We start from the raw sequence: 22,291 nt of genomic DNA on the forward strand, positions 1-22,291 counted from the left end.
GCACACTGGAATTGCATGTGAAATGAATTAAGATCCATTTCCAGGGCTGTGCTGTCTGAACATAACGGCCGGCTTTCACCCCACCCCCACTTTTCCCATCCCCCAAGAAACAGTCCACGCAATCTCAGGGGCACGTGACCCTCTGGTTCTGACATCCGAGGTGCTCGGTGGATTTGCACATCATTGTATCCATTATTTTTCCTAAAAGGAAGACAGCTTAGATAAACACCTTCCTTTAAGTCAAATGTAAGTTTATTCAACTACAGCCACAAGAAGGATAGTAAACTCTGGAGAGGAACCTTCTGGAGAACACAGCAATATTAACTTGCTGGCCCAGGGATGGGTTTACAACTGCTCTCATTGGTTGCCATACATTATCGCTTCACTGAGTATTGTCCAAGCAGAGCAAAGTCACTCAAGCAACACTTCTTATAATCAAGGCAAGTGGTCAGTGGCTGCCCTAAAAAAAAAAAAAAAAAAAAAAAAAGCCTGGAAATACAGTCCCCAGCCGGAATAAAGATCTTCCTCTGCATCCTCACAGCCCAGCTGAATTGGACCCTGCAGGGCTCTTACCTCTCTGCCCAGGAAAACGTGGCTGCTGCACGTCTCTGCCCAGCCGCATTTGATCTTGTGGATTTCGTGTCTAATCCCAGCCTTGATTACTCTGGCTTGTTTGGCCTGCTCTAGCACACCTAATCTTTCTATTCTCTCTTGATTCTCTCCCATCCTTACTCATCCCTCAGTCATTGATTGATTAATTCAAAAGCCAAGCCCCCTGCTGTGCTGCATGTCAGATGTTCTAGATGTGCTCAAATGAAGGCCCTTTTCTTTTCCAGAGGAGTTCACTTCCCATGTTGGGAGACAGTAACAGGAACAAATCAGGCTGCCTAGGTGTTCACAATGTCACCAATACTGGGAAGTTAAATTTTGTAATATTTTAATAAAAACAGCCTTTCTGAGCTCAACCCCCTCCCATCGCCTACTCATCTTTGGTTCTTAGTTCCCGCACTTTCCAAATTCCCTTCTCCATAGCTCATCTGGCCTTGTCACTTTTACAAACCGCTCTGGCCTGCATCCTGGATCTCACCCTAGAAACCACTCTGCTGGGGTCACTCCAGCAGGGCGCCCAGCTTCCCCTCTCTCCCTGGCAGAAAAACCTGATTCTCTCCGACTTTATCATGAAAAGTTCTTTCCCTGCCCACGTATCTCTCCAGATCTTGCCTTATAAATGAGAAGGCTCATTGGGTTAACTGCTAACCAAGAGCCATCTAGTAGAAGACTCCAGGTTTTGGCAGTGCAAATTCCAGTCTTTTAATGGGATCAGATCCTCAGGCCCCTCCCTCTCTTAATAGCACCTCTGAGCAGAAAGATGCAGTTGAGATTTATCTCATTTATGCTTTGACTCATTACACACACGTGCATGCACACTCACACATCTTCATACACTCATTTACACACGCACTTACATACACACAGATACATAAACACCTACATACATACACACTCACACTCATGCACACACACACGCACTCATGCATATGAGCATCTTCTAGAAGGAGGAAGCAAATTGTGTTAGGTTTCTAGTCTTTCCCTTCCTGCTATAGACAATTGCAATGCAAATATGACAAATGATACAGTCAGAAGCAGATTTATCCTGAAGATAATGAAGCTTAAGCATCTGGACTCTTGACTTGCACCAGAATGGTTCCTGGGGTGGTCTATGTGGGGAGTGGAAGTCAGGTTGCAAACAGGAGGCATTTCTGAAAACGTCCCTAAAAATCTCTCTGAAGAATGAGACCTGGATATCTAAAACTCCAGTAGTTTCTTGTGATTTCTTTTCTTATGCTAGATAAACATTTGCATTCCTAGCTGCTACGTGTGAATGTGTGTACCCCAGTCCTCCACACGTCACATTCATATGGTGAAATCTAATCCCCAAAGTAATGGTACTTGGAGATGGGGACTTTGGGAGGTGGTTAGATCATGAAGGCTGAGCCCTCACAAATAGGATTATTACCCTTATAAAAGAGACCCCAGAGAGCTCTCTTGTCCCTTCCACCTGTGGGGACATGATGAAAAGACAGCCATTTATGAGCCAGGAAGCAGACCCCCACCAGACACCAAAGCTGCCAGCACCTCCATCTTGGACTCCCCAGCCTCCAGAACTATGAGAAATAATATTTTTTTTTTTGTTTATAAGCCACACAGTTTGTGGTCATTTGTTATAGCAGCCCAAACAAAGAATCTAGTCAATTTTCAGCTGGGCGCTGAAGCTCATGCCTATAATCCCAGCACTTTGGGAGGCCGAGGCGGGTGGATCACTTGAGGTCAGGAGTTTGAGACTAGCCTGGCCAATATAGTGAAACTCTATCTCAACTAAAAATACAAAAATTAGCCAGGCATGGTGTCACGTGCCTGTAGTCCCAGCTACTCAGGCGGCTGAGGCAGGAGAATTGCTTGAACCTGGGAGGCGGAGGTTGCAGAGAGCCGAGATTACACTACTGCACTCCAGCCTGGGACAGAGCGAGAACCCATCTTAAAAAAAAAAAAAAAAAAAGAATCTAGCCAGTTTTCTATTTGTGATTTTATATTTTTGCTTAAAGAGGCCCCCCAAATTATATTTGCTTCAGCTGCTACAAAATCTGAACTTGTTCCTTTTTGCATTAAAACAAGAATTCTCAGTCTTGCCACTGCTGACATTTAGAGTTGGATAATTCTTTGCTGTGGGGGCTGCCCCTGTGGGATGTTTAATAGCGTCATTGGCCTCTACCCACTAAATGCCAGTAGTCCTTTCCCTACCCCCTTGCCAGTTGTGACAACCAAAATCTCCAGACATTGCCAAATGTCCCCAGTTGAGAGCCACTGTAGTAAAAGTTTACACAAACGGCTATAAAAGCAGAGGAAGAGAATCAAGATGGAGAGGTGAGTATGAAAGGAGGGACAGGAGCTTTGGAAGAACAGAGATGTTGTGAAGAACATAGTGAGCACTGAGTCTGAGTCTAGGGAAGACAAGGAAGAAAAGCAATAAAGGAATATGTGTAGATACGTAGTCTGGGATGGATGGGGGAATCCCATGGCATAAATTTTAAAATTACGAAAGGTAATGAATTTGGTTTGACATTTTGTGCTAGGCACCCTATGGGGAGGGATATGTAGGAGGAGCTGTGTACTAAGTTGATGGATATGGGGATCAAAAGAGAAATAAAGACTGAAGATTAATACACAAATTTGGTCCTTGTCAACTACGTGGAAATTGAAGCCATGAGAAAACAAATTTTTGCTCAAAGGCAGTGAAGAAAGCCAAAGACTAAATCCTAGAGAACATGAACTCTGGGTGGGCAGAGGAGAATCAACCAGTGAAAGATACTAAAAAAAAGTGGACAGATTCTGGCTGAAAGCAAGTGACCTGAGGCAGTAATTCAAATCTGCAAGAAAATAACAAAGAGTAACAGTGAAGATAATTATGCCATTATAAAAGACAGTTTAACAATTTTTTTCTCCTTTCTTCTCTTCACTGATTTTAAAAGCAATTGTATAAAATAATATGTATATAATATACAAAGGACCTTCAGAAAGTTTATGGAAAAATGTAATTAAAAGATAAAAATGAGGCCGGGCGTGATGGCTCAAGCCTGTAATCCCAGCACTTTGGGAGGCTGAGACGGGCGGATCACGAGGTCAGGAGATCGAGACCATCCTGGCTAACACTGTGAAACCCTGTCTCTACTAAAAAATACAAAAAACTAGCCGGGTGAGGTGGCGGGCGCCTGTAGTCCCAGCTACTCCAGAGGCTGAGGCAGGAGAATGGCGTGAACCAGGGAGGCGGAGTTTGCAGTGAGCTGAGATCCGGCCACTGCACTCCTCTCAAAAAAAAAAAAAAAAAAGATAAAAATGAAAAGTATAAACTTTACCTTTCAACATACGCTCCATCAAGCTCAAGACACCTTTGGAAGTGATGACACCAATCATTTAGTCCAACCCTAAAGAACTGTAGTCCCTGGTTAGTTAAACATGTCTCCACTTAGGAACCACTTTTTTACACTATAGCTGAAGAAAAATGGGTGCCCTTTAAAGATGTTTTTTTTAAGATTAGGAAACAAAAAGAAATCAGAAGAAGCCAAATCAGAACTGTAAGGTGGAGCTGCCTAATGACTTCCCATCAAAACTCTCTCCCCAGACTGCCCTTGTGTGATGAGAGGAATGAACAAAAGCATTCAGAGTAGTTGAGCAGGACTCTGGTGAAGCTTTCTGGGCACTTTTCTGCTAAAACTTTGGCTAGCTTTCTCAAACCATTCTCACAACAAGCAAGTGTTATTGTTCTTTAGCCCTTCAGAAAGTCAACAAGCAAAATACCTTGAGCATTTCAAAAAACTGTTGCCATGACCTTTGCTCTTGATTGGTCTGCTTTTACTTTAACTAGGCCACTTCCAGCTCTTGGTAGCCATTGCTTTGATTGTGCTTTGTCTTCAGGATAGTACTGGCAAAGCCATGTTCCATCTCCTATTGCAATTCTTCAAAGAAATACTTCAGGATCTTGATACCTCTTGCTTAAAATTTCCATCGAAAGCTCTGTTGCCTGCAGCTGATGTGGGCACAACAGTTTTGGCACCCATCAATGGGAAACTTTGCTCAACATCAACTCTTCAGAATTGTGTAAGCTGAACCAATTGAGAGGTCTGTGGCATTGGCATTATTTGTAGTATTATTGTTCGTTCTCTTCAATTGGTACATAAATTAGGACATCAAAAATTGATGTGGATAGTCTGCACCATGGTCTCCATCTTCAACATCAACTCAAATTACATCCTATTCAGACATTAATAAAACATTAGTACAAGTTTATTTTGCTACAAAAAAGTTTGAAATCTACAGAGCTTTTCATAATATTCATTTTCCATGAACTTTGTGAAGACTCTTCATATTATTGAACCCATAACATACAGAAATGTGATATCTACATTAAATTTCCATAATGTAATGTATTTCTGTGTAACATATTTGTCAAAGATAGAAAAAAGGAGGTGGGTGGAAGCAAAGGTGTATAAAAATGATTACAAATGACGAAGTTTTTATAGCAATGTATTGTTGGGTTTCTAACATGAATAAATGTAACATGTATAATAATAGTACCACAAAAGAAGGGGAAGAGAATAAATCTATACAGAAGTAATGCTTCTATATCTCACTAGAATCAGCTAGTGTAAATCAGAATTTGATTCTGATAAACCAAGGTGAATATGGTAAGCGTTAGAGATACCACTGTAAAGAAATTTTTTAAACATAGTGAAAACATAATTAAAGAAACTTAAATATATCACTGGACAATATTTAAATAATGCAAAAGAAAGCAGTAAAGAAGGAATTGAATAACAAAAGACATGAGACACATAGAAAAAAAGTACAATGGCAGATGTGAATCCAACTAGAAACATTAAATGTGAATGAATTAAACAATATAATCAAAAGGCAGAGGTTGTCAGATTAGATTTTTTAAAATCCTACTATGTGTTAGCTACATACCTGAGACATATTTTAGATTAAAATACACAAATAGATTGAAAGTAAAAAGATGGAAAATGATATATCATACAAACAGAAACCACAAGAAAACTAGAATGACTATGCCAATATCAGACAAAACAGACATGAATATTTTATAACGATAAAAAGTTTCATCCATCAGGTAGACATAACAATTATAAATACATACGTAGCTAATATCACAGCACCAAAATATATGAAGCAAAAACTGTCAGAAATGAAGGAAAAAATAGACAATTCAACAATAATAGTGGGAGTGGTCAACATCTCGTTTTCAATAATAGATATAGCAACTAGGAAACAAATGAGAAAAGAGATAGAAATTTGGACAACACTATAAATCAGTTAGGTCCAACAGACATCTACAGAACCCTACACCCAAAAACAATCAAATAGACATTGTTCACATGGAACATTCTCCTGTATACACCGTATACTAGACCATGAATCAAATCTTAATACATTTAAATGAATAAAAATAATATAAGGTATATTATCAGACCATGATTCAATGAAATTAGAAATCAGTAACAGAAAGAAATTTAGGAAATTCACAAAGATGTAGAAATAATACAATACACTTCTCAATTAAAAAAGGATCAAATAAGAAATCAAAACAGAAATTAGAAAATACTTGGAGCTAAATGAAAATGAAGACACAACCTACCAAAACTCATGGGATGGAGTGAAGGCAGTGATTTGAGGGAATTTTTAACTCTAAATGCCTATATTAAGAAAGAAGAAGAATCTAAAATCAATAACCTAACCTAAACCTCTATCTAAAGACACAGAAAAAGAAGTGAAATAAACCAAAATCAAGCAAAACTAAGGACATAATAAAGATCAGAGCAGAAATTAATGAAGGAAAATAATAGAAAAATAAGACAAAATTAATGAAACCAAAACCTGGTTCTTCAAAAACATCAAATAAATTGATAAACCTTTAGCTATATTGACCAAGAAAAAAGAGATAGAAGACTCCATTTACTAGAATCAGAAATAAAAAAGGGGACATTTTTCTTACATTCTTTCTTACATTATTTTCTTATATTTTCTTACATTATTTCTGTATGACTAGCAGTCTTACAGAAATAAAAAGGATTATAAAGGAATACTACAAATAATTGTATGCCAATAAATTGGATAACTTAGATGATGAAATGGACAAATTCCTAGAAAGACACAAACTACTATAATTGACTTGAAAAGAAATACAAAATCTGACTTTGGGAGGCCGAGGTGGGCAGATCACAAGGTCAGGAGATCGAGACCACAGTGAAACCCCGTCTCTACTAAAAATACAAAAAGTTAGCTGGGCACCATGGTGGGCGCCTGTAGTCCCAGCTACTCGGGAGGCTGAGGCAGGAGAATGGCGTGAACCCAGGAGGCGGAGCTTGCAGTGAGCCAAGATCGCGCCACTGCACTCCAGCCTGGGGGACAGAGTGAGACTCCGTCTCAAAAAAAAAAAAAAAAAAAAGAAATACAAAATCTGAATAGATCTGTAAGAAGTGAATAGATTAAATTAGCAATCAATAAACTGTATATATATTTTCTTTGTGTATACAAAGAAAAAAAGCTCAAACCTAGATGGCCTCACCACTGAAATTACACCAAACATTTGAAGAACTCAAACCAATTCTTAACAAACTCTTAAAAAACAGAGCAGAGTGCAGTGGCTTACGCCTGTAATCCCAGCACTTTGAGAGGCCGAGGCAGGTGGATCACTTGAGCTCAGGAGTGTGAGGCCAGCCTGGCCAACATGGCTAAACCCCATCTCTACTAAAAAATACAAAAATTAGCCGAGCGTGGTGGTGCACACCTGTAGTCTCAGCTACTCAGGAGGCTGTGGAGGGAGGATCGCTTGAACCCAGGAGGTGGAGATTGCAGTGAATCGAGACTGAGCCACTGCACTCCAGCCTAGGCAATAGAGTAAGATTCCATCTCAAAAAAAAAAAAAAAAAACACAGAAGATGAGGGAATACTTCCCAACTCACTTATGAGGCCAGTATTATCCTGTAACTTACTTATGAGGCCTGTCATCAAAACCTATGTGCTATATTAAAATCAAGAAATTTTCCCCTAAAAGATATCGTTAAGAGATGAAAATGCAAACCACAGAGTGGGAGAAGTTCCTTGAAATATAAATATCCAGTCAAGCACTTGTGTCCAGCATACACAAAGAATTCCTATAAACTGTTTTTTAAAAGACAGTCAATTAACAGAAATAAACCTGAGCAAAAGATTTGAACAAGTACTTCACAAAAGCAGATTTCCTAATTATGGCCTACAAACATATGAAAAGGTGCTTAGCTTCATGAGTTATCAGGGAAATGCAAATTCAGATCACAATGCGATACCACTACATATATATCAAATGGCTAAAACAATACGAATTATTCCAAGTGCTGACAAGAATATGGAGCAACGGGAACTTTTATTAAATGTTGATGGGAGTGAACTGATACAAGCGCTATGGAAATATTTGGCAATATTTACTAAGTTGAACACATATATGGCCCACGAACCAGCAATTCCACTTCTAGGTTTGTTATACTTGACAGAAACACATATATATATATATTGACCAAAAGACACATAGATGAATGCTCCTAGAAGCTGTGTTTGTAATAGCCCAAAATTGGAAACAACCCTAATGGATAGACAAATAAACTGCGGAATGTTCATACAATAGAAAATAGCAACAAGAATGAACAGTTACAACCCACAACATGAAAGAATCTCACAACCATAACACTGAATGAATGAAACCAAATATAAAAGAGTACATACTGTATGATTCCACTTACATAAAGTTCAGACTCAGTCTGTCTTTCTAGAAATCAGGTAGTGGCTCTCCGTGGGGCGGGGAGGGTGACTGAGACAGGCCACTAGGGTGAGAGCGCTGGTGGAATTCGATTTCTCACTGAGTACTGGTTACACAAGTGTAACAGAGACACAAGCGCTGTGTCTATGCATTGAGGATTTTGTGTGTTTCTGTGTTGGTTATGCTTCAGTAAAATGCTTTACTTTTCAAAGTCCCATATGCTAAAAAAAGAATAAAAAACCCAAATGCAAAATTTAAAATGAAACGACATAAAATCCAGGTCCAGAAGTGGCCCCTAACCCTTGCACCATCTGGCCTGGCTCTCTGACCTTCACGGCCGGCAGAGTCCCCCTTGCTCCCTAAGCTTGGCGACACTGCCTCCTCATTGTTCCTCAGATACAACAGACAGGCTCCCACCTCAGGGCCTCTGCCCTCACTTAGGGGCTTCCTCCCCCAGGTAACCCACACTCACTCACTGATATATTCAAAATTGTACCAAATGCCGCCTCTACAGAGAAGTCTTTTGGGCCACGCTGCTTCCTGTGACGTATCACTACCTGCTATGAGACTGATTCCTGCCCCTGCTATAATAAAACAACATTGTGGGCGGGAACATTTTCTATTTTATTCCCTGTGGTGTCACCAGTGCCTAGAACAGGGATTTGTTGAATAAAGAAATGAATGAAACTCACAGTGAACCATGGTCTTATTCATTATTGCACTCCCCCCGTCCCGCACCGTGACTACCCATAACAGATGCTCAATATGTTTAATTGCTTTGGAGCTGAATTAAGAAAATTGCATTGCCAATAAACCGTTCCGTGGGGAGACCACAAGGCCTTCTGTGGATAGTATATGCTTGTTACCATTGCCATGCAGTGCTCTGAAAAACAAGGCAAAGCTCTTAAAATGTGCGGTTAGACTGTGTATCCCCTTCTCACTTAAAAGACACAAAGCCAGCCCTAAGAAGACAGATCAATGCAATGATTCAATATTGCTGTCACCTAAGGGAGTAAGAAAACAACCCTTTTGTTTGGTTGTGAGTTTCCTGCAGGGAAGAATCTTGAGTGATGGGGGAGTGAGAACACACTGGAATACTTATTTGCCGGATGACATCGGCTGCCTCACCGCCCGTGCAATATTAACTCTTGGTGTTTCCAGGAGAAATGACAGAAAGTCCATTTCTCACCATGGCGCTCAGTGACTCACCCAGCTTTCTTTATGTGCTACATCACAGGTATAAATAAGACTTGTGGAAAGAGGGCTGATGAAGGCACGTGCAAGGCGTGTGCTGCAAAGGCCACCTTATTAGTGCGTTCAGACCCAGCAGAGGCTGACAGTGGCTGACTCACTGCGTGTCCTCCAAGGGAGGTGCTGGAGATGGAACTCAGCTTTTCAGGGACCTGCAGGTCACCTGGCAAGCACAGCCCTTGCCCAGAGGAAAACAGGAGCAGGCCTGGCCCCTGACTCTTCCTCCAGGGCAGCTCTGGGCTCATGGAGAAGGAGCCTCCTCCCCAGCCACCCTTTCCCTACACCAGCGATACAGAGAGCTCCCCACTCCTGCTGTTCTAAAACCTACTCTGTGGAAACTGAAACTCATTCACACTGAGGTGGACACGCTGATAACAACTTAAAGAGGTTTTTCATCTACGGCTGAGACTGTAAACCAAAAGTAAAATTCTAAGGGGCCCAGTTATCTGAATGGATCCCTCCTCCTGGCCAAGGGCATTCCAGAGTTAACCTGAAAATCTAGCTCAGGCCATGATGAAAGAGGGGGGCGGACATGCCTCATTAGATACCCCCCAGCATTAACATCAACACAGACCTTAGGTCTGATGGGAAACATTTATGATCTAGTTTCTCTAGAGCCTGTGACCTAGAGGCTTCATCTGCATGATAAAAACCTTGGTCTCCACAACCCCTTGCCATAACCCGGACATTCCTTTCTACTGATAATAACTCTTCCCTGCCAACCTCGAGTTGTCCCACCCTTCCAGATAGGATCGAACCAATGTACATCTTACATGTATTGACTGATGTCTCATGTCTCGCTAAAATGTATAAAAGCAAAGCTGTACCCCGACCACCATGGGTACATGTTGTCAGGACCTCCGGAGGATAAACTTTCTAAATTGACTGAGACTTGACTCAGATATTTTGGGGTTCACAAGACAGTACAGATTTGCTTGGGGAGCCTAACTGAACTCCTCATTTAGTCTCTTAAAATCATGTCTCTATCTTATTTATCTACTTTTACTGTGTTCCCATCCTTTGGTTCATTCAGACTCAACATTTGACACTTTTAACCTAGGGCATGTCAAAAGCTTTCCTCATTTTTACATACAGTGTGGAAAGCCCAGTGCCAGGTATGCATTCCGCACAAACACGTGCGTTCCTCCTCTCTCTGACACACAGTCGAAGCGCTAACTGTGGGCTGACTGGGTGTGGAGGACCTTCCTGCCATGCTCATCTTCCCGTGGCCATGACAGGGAAAAATACAGTCCCCACCCAACTGGTGCCGTTCTCAACCACCTCCCTCACTTCCAAACCTTCCATGGCTTCTCAGAGCTAAGGAGAACTGAACCCAAACATTCATCCTGGCATTTAAGGCAAATCCCTCAGAATATGGGCTAGTTCCCTAGCCCCATCAATGCCAAAAATGAAAGACTTAGAACTGGAGAAGGAAGAACAAAAAATTCAGATTAAAACCGCTTTTTGTTTTGTTTTGTTTTGTTTTGTTTTAGATGGCGTTTCACTCTTGTCACCCAGGCTGGAGTGCAATGGCGTGATCTCGGCAACCGCAACCTCCATCTCCTGGGTTCAAGTGATTCTCCTGCCCCAGCCTCCCCAGTAGCTGGGATTATAGGTGCCTGCCACCACACCCAGCTAATTTTTATATTTTTAGTAGAGAAGGGGTTTCACCATGTTGACCAGGCTGGTCTCAAACTCCTGACCTCAGGTGATCTGCCCATCTCAGCCTCCCAAAGTGCTGGGATTACAGCCGTGAGTCACTGCACCTGGCCTAAAATCTTTTAATTTCTGTACTTTCCCTGAAATTTTTTAATTTGAAAAAATATATCTGGAATTTTTAGAAAAATTAATAAGATGTTTAGGGTAAAATATTCTTAATTACTTATATTTTCATATCTTCCAATTGAGCCTTAAATGGAAAGAGTCACATTAAAATAACAATAGAGTAAGAGGCAACTTTTGAAGGAGGTTTATGGCATTGGCTGTGGTGACGGTTTCACAGATATATGGTGTACCGCCTTTGCAAAAATTGTAACTGAGGAAACTATGACAGTGAAAGAGATCTGACCTGACTGACAACATCTTGCTTCTAACCTTTACGCTGTCCTGTTCATTCCTGGGCATAGGCTGAACTAACTTCGGGAAGAAATTCAGTTCATGGTTTGACTCTGAAGCAAAATTGATAATAACCCTTTCCCAAAAAGGCTCCCTTCTTGCCTGGGGACCAGTCTGCCTTTGCAGAGGAGACAAACAGTGTTGTTTACTGTTTGCACACACACACACACATAGAGAGACAGAGAGAGAGACAGAGAGACAGAGAGAGAGAGAGAGAGAGAGAGAGAGACAGAGAGAGAGAGACAGAGAGAGAGAGACAGAGAGAGAGAGAGAGAGAGAGAGAGACAGAGAGAGAGAGAGAGAGAAAGAAATATCAGAAACTTGTCCGGTAAGAAATTCTTACCCTTTTAGCTGGCATACAAGGTTTCCAGGTTCCCTTTCCTGCAGCTTCCAGAAGAACGAAGCGGTTTTTGATGACCCAGCTCCCTGTGCCATGGCTGTGGGGGTCAAGCCACTTTACAAAAGAAAATCACCCTTTTCTGTTTTACGGAACCACAGGCAAGAGATTCTTATTTTTGCAAGATGCTGCCCAGCAGGTTGCACGGGGAACCGAATTAACATTTTTCATCCCAGCCGAGGCAAAATACACGTAAACCAGACCCTAGTCACCTGGTTCAGCACCCAATATCGACCTGGCAAGGCTCAAACCTTCTCCTGTTGGTCCCCGTTGTCTTTAATCCACTCACACTGGGGAGAGAGAACCTCCCACCAGGGAGTCAATGGGCATCTTCAGGCACAATGGAAGAGCAGTCACCCTGAGTTAGGCCTGCTGGGCGTTCCTTCATCAGCAATTCCTTCAAAGTTCCCCTCCGCACATACACGCACGCGCGCGCACGCGCACGCACGCCCGCGCGCACACACACGTAAAACGAACAGAAGGCCTTCAAGACACAGATTCCAGACCCAGTTTCAAATCAAGAGGATTCCTCCAAACAAGTCCCCTATTCTCCATCCAGTTAGACACCCTGTAACAGGGCTACAGCTACGGACATCTGTAATGGGACTACAAATAGACACCTCGTGATGGGGCTGCAGACAGACACCCCAAGAGGCTACCAAGAGACAGCAGCACCTCCAGAGAGGCCAACATCAGGAGAAGAAAGGGGCTGTGGACAGCGCCTACAATACTCACCAAATCAGACACGCCACCATGGGGCTACAGACAGACACCCTGCAAGGGGGCTACAGACACACCCTGTGACAGGGCTACAGTTATGGGATGTTTCCCCAGGACTATTTCTCCGTTGCAATTAAATCCATATACATTGGGTCGGCAGTGCCCCATGGGTAGAGATCAGCCCCCAGTCCAAGAGAACTAGGCAGCCACTTGGGCTGGCCTTTGGATCTATTGCCAGAGGGAGGCTACCAAACCATGGTCAGGTAACCACAAGGGCAATCCCAGGAAAGCCCCCAAATGTGTAACCACCCAATGGGTTCACCCTTCCCGCTGCCTAGACAGAGCTAATTTATCAAGACAGGGGAATTTCAATGAAGAAATAGTAATTCACACAGAGCCAGCTGTGTGGGAGACCAGAGTTTTATTATTACTCAACTCAGTCTCCCTGAGCATTTGGGGACCAGAGTTGTTTTCTTTTTTGCTTTTTGTTTTCTTGAGACAAAGTCTCCCTCTGTCATCCAGGCTGGAGGGCAGTGGCTCAATCTCAGCTCACTGCAACCTCCACCTCCCAGGTTCAAGCAAGTCTTGTGTCTCAGCCTCCTGAGTAGCTGAGACTACAGGCATGCGCCACCACACCTGGCTAACTTTTGTGTTTTTAGCAGAGACGGGGTTTTGTCATATTGGCCAGGCTGGTCTTGAACTCCTGACCTCAAATGATCCACCCACCTCGGCCTCCCAAAGTGCTGAGATTACAGGCATGAGCCACAGGTCCTGGTGTAGGGTTTTTAAAAATAATTTGGCAGCGAGGGGTCGAAGTGAGGTTTTCTTGCTGTCTTCTGTTCCTGGGTGGGGTCGCAGAACTGGTTGAGCCAAATTACCGGTCTCGATGGTGTCAGCTAATCCATCCAGTGCAGGGTCTGCAAAATATCTCAAGCATTGCTCTTAGGTTTAACAATAATGATGTTATCCCCAGGAGCAAGTTGGGGAGGTTCAAACTCTTGGAACCAGAGGTTGCATGACTCCTAAACCGTAATTTTTAATCTTGCAGCTGATTTGTTAGTCCTGCAAAGGCAAACTGGTCCCCAGGCTGGAAAGAGGTCTTTTCAAGAAAAGGCTATTATCCAGGCGCGGTGGCTCACGCCTGTAATCCCAGCACTTTGAGAAGCCAAGGTGGGCAGATCACGAGGTCAGGAAATCGAGGCCACAGTGAAACCCCGTTTCTACTAAAAATACCAAAAAAAAAAAAAAAAAAAATTAGCCTGGCCAGGTGACCAGTGCCTGTAGTCCCAGCTACTCGGGAGGCTGAGCCAGGAGAATGGTGTGAACCCAGGAGGCGGAGCTTGCAGTGAGCCGAGATCACACCACTGCACTCCAGCCTGGGGGACAGAGCAAGACTCTGCCTCAAAAAGAACAAAAACAAAAAAAAAAACAAAACAAAAGTGTATTATCCAGGCCGGGCGCGGTGGCTCAAGCCTGTAATCCCAGCACTTTGGGAGGCCGAGACGGGCAGATCACGAGGTCGGGAGATCGAGACCATCCTGGCTAACACGGTGAAACCCCGTCTCTACTAAAAAAAATACAAAAAATTAGCTGGGCGCGGTTGCGGGCGCCTGTAGTCCCAGCTACTCGGGAGGCTGAGGCAGGAGAATGGCGGGAACCCGGGAGGCGGAGCTTGTAGTGAGCCGAGATCGCGCCACTGCACTCCAGCCAGGGAAACAGAGCGAGACTCCGTCTCAAAAAAAAAAAAAAAAAGTGTATTATCCATTTTGTTTCAGAACAAAAGCAGTTAAGGAATCCATAAACTGAACTCCTTCCCAAAGTCAATTCAGCCTATGCCCAGGAATGAACAAGGACAGCTTAAAGGTTAGAACAAGATGGAGTCAGTTAGGTCTGATCTCTTTCACTGTCATAATTTCCTTTTTGCAAAGGCAGTTTCCGTCGTCCCTCAATATCTGAGGGGGGATTGGTTCCAAGACCCCCAGAGATACCAAAACCTGTAGATGCTCAAGTCCCTGATATAAAATGGTATAGTATTTGCATATAACCTAAGCACATCCTCCTATACTCTTTAAATCATCTCTAGATTACTTGTAATACCAAATGCTATGTAGTTACTATACAGCATTGTTTTTATTTGTATTATTTGTATATTTTTTTCCAAATATTTTTGATTCGAGTTAGTTAAATCCCCAGATGCAGAAACTGTAGATCTGGAAGGCCGACGGTGCTCATCTCCAAACTCATCCGATGGTATACATTAAGTATGTACAGGTTTTTATATCTCAATCATACCTCAAAAAGTGTTTTAAAAAAAAAAGAAAGGTTTTGCATAAAATTGACTGCAAATATTCCATCTGAATTGGAGATGAGTTTTGCCCAACATTCCTTACCACATTGCCCACGAAAAATCAACTGTTTGAGAATAAAAATGTATCTTTGCTTCCAAATACCAAGAAAGATAAGAATACGAATTGATTAAGAAAGAGAAATAATTTGATTATTAGTTTTTAAAAGGCCTCTAAATGCCACGAGGAAGCACGAGCAAATCCCTGTAAGATTTGAGGGCAGGAAGGGATGATTTCCGGATAGGATCATCAGGGGAGGCTCCAGGTGGTGATAAGCCTTTGAGCTGGCCCTGAAGAAGACGGATTTCCATAGGCAGAGACGAAGCTATAGTAGAAAGCGTCAGAGGCAGAGAAAAACTAGAACAGAGATCGCCCGGGAAGAAAGTACGTTCCAGGGAAATAAGTCATCACAAAACATCCTTCGGGACAGGGTTTGTGTGAGTCAGTAGCATATGACAAGGCTGGAAAGGGAGGCAGTTTTGCAAAGCCCATAGAGTTGCTGTCATAGTTCATCAAACCTAGGGCACTGCAGATTATAAAGCATACCATTATGTTATTTCCCATGCTACCAATTAAACTATGACTAGCATTGACTGTAAGAAGCATCCCCATTTCAAAGATGCTCAAATGTACGCAAAACGTGTCTTAGAGTTGACAAAATTCAGGAAGTGAAGGGACTGGAACAGTGCAGTGGGGACAAGAAGGCATGAAGGATATTTTAATAAGGCAAGCTTGGTTGGCTTAGGATAAGGAGAATTTGCTCTGATATCACAGGCATGGGCGAGGCAAACGTCTGTGGGAAATGGGACCCAAACATTTCAGCATCCCACTCACAGCCTGTTGGTGCCATGGAGAATGGCGCCGCTGCCCTGAGGCTGTGCAGCTTGACCCTGCCTTCTCCACCCTGCTCCAGCTGAAGCAAACGTTTCACAAACGCTCTGCCGAGGAGGGAGAGGGCGAACGCTCCGAAGCACAGTCTGCTTCTTCCCCCGGAGCCGACAGCCCACGCCGCCAGAGCGCGCCGGCTCCCAGGCCTCTGCTCCCTTGTCTCACTGTGCACGGCTTATGAAAACTGACGAGGACAACGGGCCGTTCCTCAATCACGCATTTCCTAAGAGAACCAAAGGGGCTTTCTTCTATTTTCGTTCTTATAATTTAAAAAAAGGACCTTAGAGTTCCGGTTTTGTAGCCCAGAGAAACGTCTAGATTAAATCATCAAGAATTATCAGTACACAGAAGGGGAGCTGTGGACCTTAAGGTTTAACCAGAAAAAACCCTGTCTGAGCCTCCACTGCCCCACTCACCCCCACCCACCCACACACACACGTAACATACACACATACAAGCTCACCCACCCACTCCCATACACACAGACACATACACACACACATACACACATACAAGCTCACCCACCAGCCCCCATACACACACACATACACATACACATACACCCGAAACACATACACATACACATGCATGTACATGCATACATATCACATGCAAATACACATGTAAACATATACATATCACATATATACACAAACACATACTTATACACATCTAAACATACATATTACATACATATACACACATACACACACACAGTGAGACACTTGCAGGTGAAAAACAGGTATTCTTTTTGATTCTGAGTTGTTAGGTGTCATGAGATTTTCAGTCATAATCTAGAAATGGGTGATTTTCAATTTACTTTATGCGAGTTTTCTCCTGGCTACGCATTTGTCTATGGTGACATTAGAAGCAGCAAACCAAGGACTTACATGCATATTTCATTAGTAGATAATTACATTCCTTATAATTGGTTTCTAAATCAGACCATTTCACACAATTATGGTGTTTCCTTTGCCTATTCAGTCAGTCGAAAAGATAGTAAGAAAGTTCTTTGTTATCAAAATGGCATACTCTTAACCTCGATTATGGAGTGCAGGAGATAAACAAAAATAAAAATACAACAATTTTGCATACATAGAATACTCCTTGTTAAAATGTATCCTAGATACAAAAGAAAGAAGGAGAACACTACAAAGATGCTTCTAAATATATCCAGAGTAACAAAATGCCAAGAGGGGAATTTGATAGTAGGGACAGATTTTTTTTTTTTAATCAATAATGAAGTCATGCTGTTTAAATGCCAAAATCATTTTTCACCCAAATGAAAAAAGAAAATTGGGCCATAATGACAGCCACAAAATAACTCCTAACAAAGGAGCTACAGGAGCCTGTACTTAGAAAAATCTAAGTGTATTTATTCCTGCATCGATTCCACAAACATTTCCTGAGCACTGTGCTAGGTGCTGAGGACAAAGCAGTAAGTAAAACAGTCTCAGCACCACCGGAACTTAGAGCTCACCCCTGGCTCACACACTCATATGCGCACATACACACTCATACACTCACACAAACACACGACTTAATGAGCCAGCACACTGGTGGTATGTGGAGAAGCTCTCAGCAAGGTGGTGTAAGGCAGCAGTGAAAAAGCATAATTTGTGTAAATCCCACCTTTACTAGGTAACCTTGGGCAACTAACTCACTCTTTGTGCCTCAGTTTTCCTGTCTGTAAAATGGAGATAATTCAAATACACCTACTCACACCGTGTTGCAAGGATTCCACAAATTAATATATGTAAGCACCTAAAACAGTGCTTGGTGTAACATAAGCAGTATTATAAGTGTTAGCTCTTACAATATTTTCCAGCTTCTTCTCAGCTCTCCTCTAGAGCATAAAAATGAAGGTTCCTATTAGTTAGAAATGGAGGCTCCATTTCTAACTCTCTGCAGTCCTCTGGGCCCACCTGCCATGACTCCTGGGTGAAAACTCTAAGGCCGCAGCCTTGGCCAATAGCAGGTGTTCAATCCATGTTATTCTCACCCTCTTTCTGCTTCTTCCTTAAAATATTGCCTCCTCCCAGCAGCAGCCCAAGGGGCTCCATTGTCAGGATTTCATCATTCCTCCATCTCCATTCGGGGAGGAGGGACTACGTTCATTGATAGAATTTTCTTAATTTAAAATGGCCCCCACTCACGCCTGTAATCCCAGCACTTTGGTATTATATAAATGATTTATAAATGATATAATTCCGATGTCATCGTTTTCCAGACAGGTTGGACGGCCACTGTTGAAAGGGTGGTGATGGATGTCAAGGGTGTGATTCCCGTGGGCATTTTGTGCTGCAAAAAAAGAAGGAGAGGGAGAGTTAGGAAAAATCTTGGATTATGAAAAGCAGCAACATTTGGGGGTTGCTTGAAGAAGTGAGGAAAATTTTAGGGCTCAAAATTTTAGGGACAGGTGAAGCTGGTGGGTGTAATACGGACTTCCAAAAATGCCTTTACCAGCCACAGCAGTGGCCAGTGCTCAGAAAAGGCAACCAACACGGAGCAAGGTCGCTGCCGAGCCCCCAGGGATGAACCGCTGGCGAAGGTGAAATGGCCTCGAACAGCCAGGGGGACTTGTCTATGTTCCAAGCTCCCTCAAGGGCTCCAGGGAGACTCCTTGGCCGGTCCTCATCCCGGTGCATCCACCACCCAGAGAGGACACAAAGACACAGCGAGAGCGCCCTGCCCGAAGGATGAAGGAAGAAAAGAATGAAGTTGCAACTTCACGGCATTTTGCTCTCAGGATCCAGTGTTGACAACAGTCCAGCTTGTTCAGAGACAAAGCTGGAGGTACAGAGAGAGTAGAAGAGCCCACAGGAAACACGCAGCCATGCTTTGAGGGCTCCCTGCGGAGGCTGCCCGAGATCAGGACACTGCTGTCGATGTGGAGAATGTCCGGTATTGGCGCCCCGGCTCCCACTGCCCGCCTTGGGGCATTCACTTTGTCCTTCATCTTGGCACAAGGCACTCTGGCCACCTTCCTGCCACCAAAGGTTCATTGTCCCTTTCAGTAGCACCCAGCTTTCTCTAGTCCTCAAGGTTGCTGGCTTCATTTAGCCCACCATGCCCCACTCTTGCCACTCTTTTCCCTACGCTAACCCCAATCCTGACCCATGCTTCATTTGTTTCTCAGCTCCTGTTTTAGTCAAGGAATGAAATTGAGATTTTTTTTTTTTTTTTTTTTGAGACGGAGTTTCGCTCTTGTTGCCCAGTCTGGGGTGCAGTGGCGCAATCTCAGCTCACTGCAACCTACACCTCCTGGGTTCAAGCAATTCTCCTGCCTCAGCTTCCTGAGTAGCTGGGATTACAGGCATTCGCCACCACGCCTGGCTAATTTTTGTGTTTTTAGTAGAGATGAGGTTTCACCATGTTAGCCAGGCTGGTCTTGAACTCCTGACCTCATGATCCGCCCACCTTGGCCTCCGAAAGTGCTGGGATTACAGGCGTGAGTCACCGCGCCCGGCTGAGAATCTTACTTAAAAACAAATGAGCCAAAAACCCCATGTCTTTGTACACCTAAGTGTGTCTTCCCCCAGCCCTTTTGCAGTGACGCTGTTACTCCAGCGATGCTGCACTTACCTAAAGCAATGTCAGCTGTCCTCTGTGGAGTCACCTTCAAATGTGTATCAGCCACAAAAAAACATGTATCTCCGCTGGGCGCAGTGGCTCACACCCTCAATCCCAGCACTCTGGGAGGCCAAGGTGAGTGGATCACCTGAGGTCAGGAGTTTGAGACCAGCCTGGCCAACGTGGCAAAACCCCGTCTCTACTAAAAATACAAAAATTAGCCAGTGTGGTGGCAGGTGCCTGTAATCCAGCTACTTGGGAGGCTGAGGCAGGAGAATCTCTTAAACCTGGGAGGCGGAGGTTGCAGTGAGCCGAGACCACGACATTGCACTCCTGCCTGGGCAACAAGAGTGAAACTCTGTCTCAAAAAAAAAAAAAAGAGAGAGAGAACATCCATCTCATTGTGTTGTATCAGAAACACACTCACCCTAGATGGATGCAAAAGGCACTGCCCTTGGAATCCAATAACCTGGCTTTTGTCTTAGATTCACTACCTGATAACTTTGTCAGTCCAGACTCAAACTCACGAGGCCTCTGGCCCTTCGTTTCTGGAGGGAAATAGTATTATCTGCTCCCATTTGTGGGATTTTGTGAGGATCAAATCAGTAATTATATAAGGAAGCACATGTAATGCCACAGAGCATCATATAAGATTTTTTAAATATTTTAAAAATATTTTTCTCTCCTCCCAATTCACTTGCCAACTCTCTGCTCACTTCTGCTCTCTGGAGAAAACATTCATTCATTCATTCATTCAAGAAAGAAAGATGTATTACATCCCCACTACATGCTTGGAACACAAAGATAAAACGCATTCACTCTGTCCTCAAGGAGCCCATAGAAGAAAGAAGTAGGCAGGTAGGTTTGTGAATGGATGAATGAATAACGTAGTAAATCAATGAGTGAGGATTGAATGAGAGTCTTAAAAAACGTATCTACATGTGCTGGGAAGTGTCTAGTTGTACAAATGTGTGTATGAGGGCAGGAGAGTCAGTGAAAATTTTAAAAAGAAGAGAGATGATAGAACTGAATTTATTCTTTTTTGCCAGCTTTATTGAGGTATGATTGAGAAACATTGTGTGTATTTACGGTGTACAATGTGATGTTCTGATATATATGTATACATGGTAAGATGATGGCCGCAGTCAAATCCATCATTTCCAGCTGAGTGTGGTGCCTCACACCTGTAATCCCAGCACTTTAGGAGCAGAGGCAGGTGGACCACTTGAGGTCGGGAGTTCAAGACCAGCCTGACCAACATTGTGAAACCCTATCTCTACTAAAAACACAAAAATTAGCTAGGCGTGGTGGCTGGCGCCTGTCATCTCAGCTACTCAGAAGACTGAGGCAGCAGAATCGCTTGAACCTGGGAGGCAGAGGTTGCAGTGAGCCGAGATCATGCCATCATTGCACTCTAGCCTGGGTAACATGAGCAAAACTCTGTCTCAGAAAAAAAATAAAAAATAAATAAACTAAAATAAAATAAATCCATCACTTCACATAGTGTCCTTTTTGTGTGTGCCTGGTAACACAAGGTTACTCCATAGGTATTCTGCTGTTTTTGAATGGCATGTTCTGCATATATCTGTTAAGTACATTTGTTCTAAAGCAAGCTTGTCCAACCCACAGCCTGCAGGCCACATGTAGCCCAGGACGGCTTTGAATGTGGCCCAACAGAAATTCACAAACTTTCTTAAAACATTATGAGATTTTTTGTGTGATTTTTTTTTTTAACTCATCAGTTATCATTAGTGTTAGTGTATTTTATGTGTGGCCCAACACAATTCTTCTTTTTCCAATGTGGCCCAGGAAAGCCAAAAGATTGGACACCCCTGGTCTAAAGTGTAGTTCAAGTCCAATGTGTCCTTATCAGTATTCTGCCTAGATGGTCTACCCACTGTTGAAAGTGGTGTATTAAAGTCATCTACTATTATTTCATTGCTCTCCATTTCTCCCTGCAGATCTCTTAATATTCGCTTTATATAGTTTGGTGCTCCAGTGTTGGGTGTATATATATTTATAATCATTATGTCTTCTTTATAAATTGATCTTTTATCATTACATATTGACATTTTTGTCTCCTCTTACAGTTATTGACTAAAAGTCTATTTTGTCTGATATAACTACCTCTTCCCTCTCTTGCTTTCTAGTTGCATAGAATATCTTTTTCAGCCTATTTCTATCCTAAAAGCTAAGATGAAACTCTTGCAGACAGCATATTGTTGGATCCTATTTTTTAAATCCTGTGTCTATTGATTAGAGAATTTAATCCATTCACATATAAAGTAATTATTGATAGGGAAGAACTAACTATTGCCTTTTATTGTGCCAGGAGATCCCTTTGGCCAGGACCTTCCCTATAATCTTCACTAATGTTCACCTCAGCTGACAGAACTGTACAGAGGCAGGGGTCCTCAGTGGCCAAGGCTGCAGGGGTCTACAAAGACAGCAAGGGCTTATGGGGTGGTGAAGGATGCTGGAGCCTTCCTGATCTCTTCTTCTCCCACAGATGAAGTTGTGACAGATCCCTCTTGAAGCCAGATCCAGCTCGCAGGCGTGTTCATGGTGGCAGTGGCACTACTCTCTGGTGTGCAGCAACTGCGAGGTAGCCACAGAGCCGGGGTTGGGAATTCAGGT

This window comes from Colobus angolensis, unplaced genomic scaffold (genome assembly GCF_000951035.1).
Source record: "Colobus angolensis palliatus isolate OR3802 unplaced genomic scaffold, Cang.pa_1.0 Scaffold255, whole genome shotgun sequence".
NCBI lineage: Eukaryota > Metazoa > Chordata > Mammalia > Primates > Cercopithecidae > Colobus > Colobus angolensis.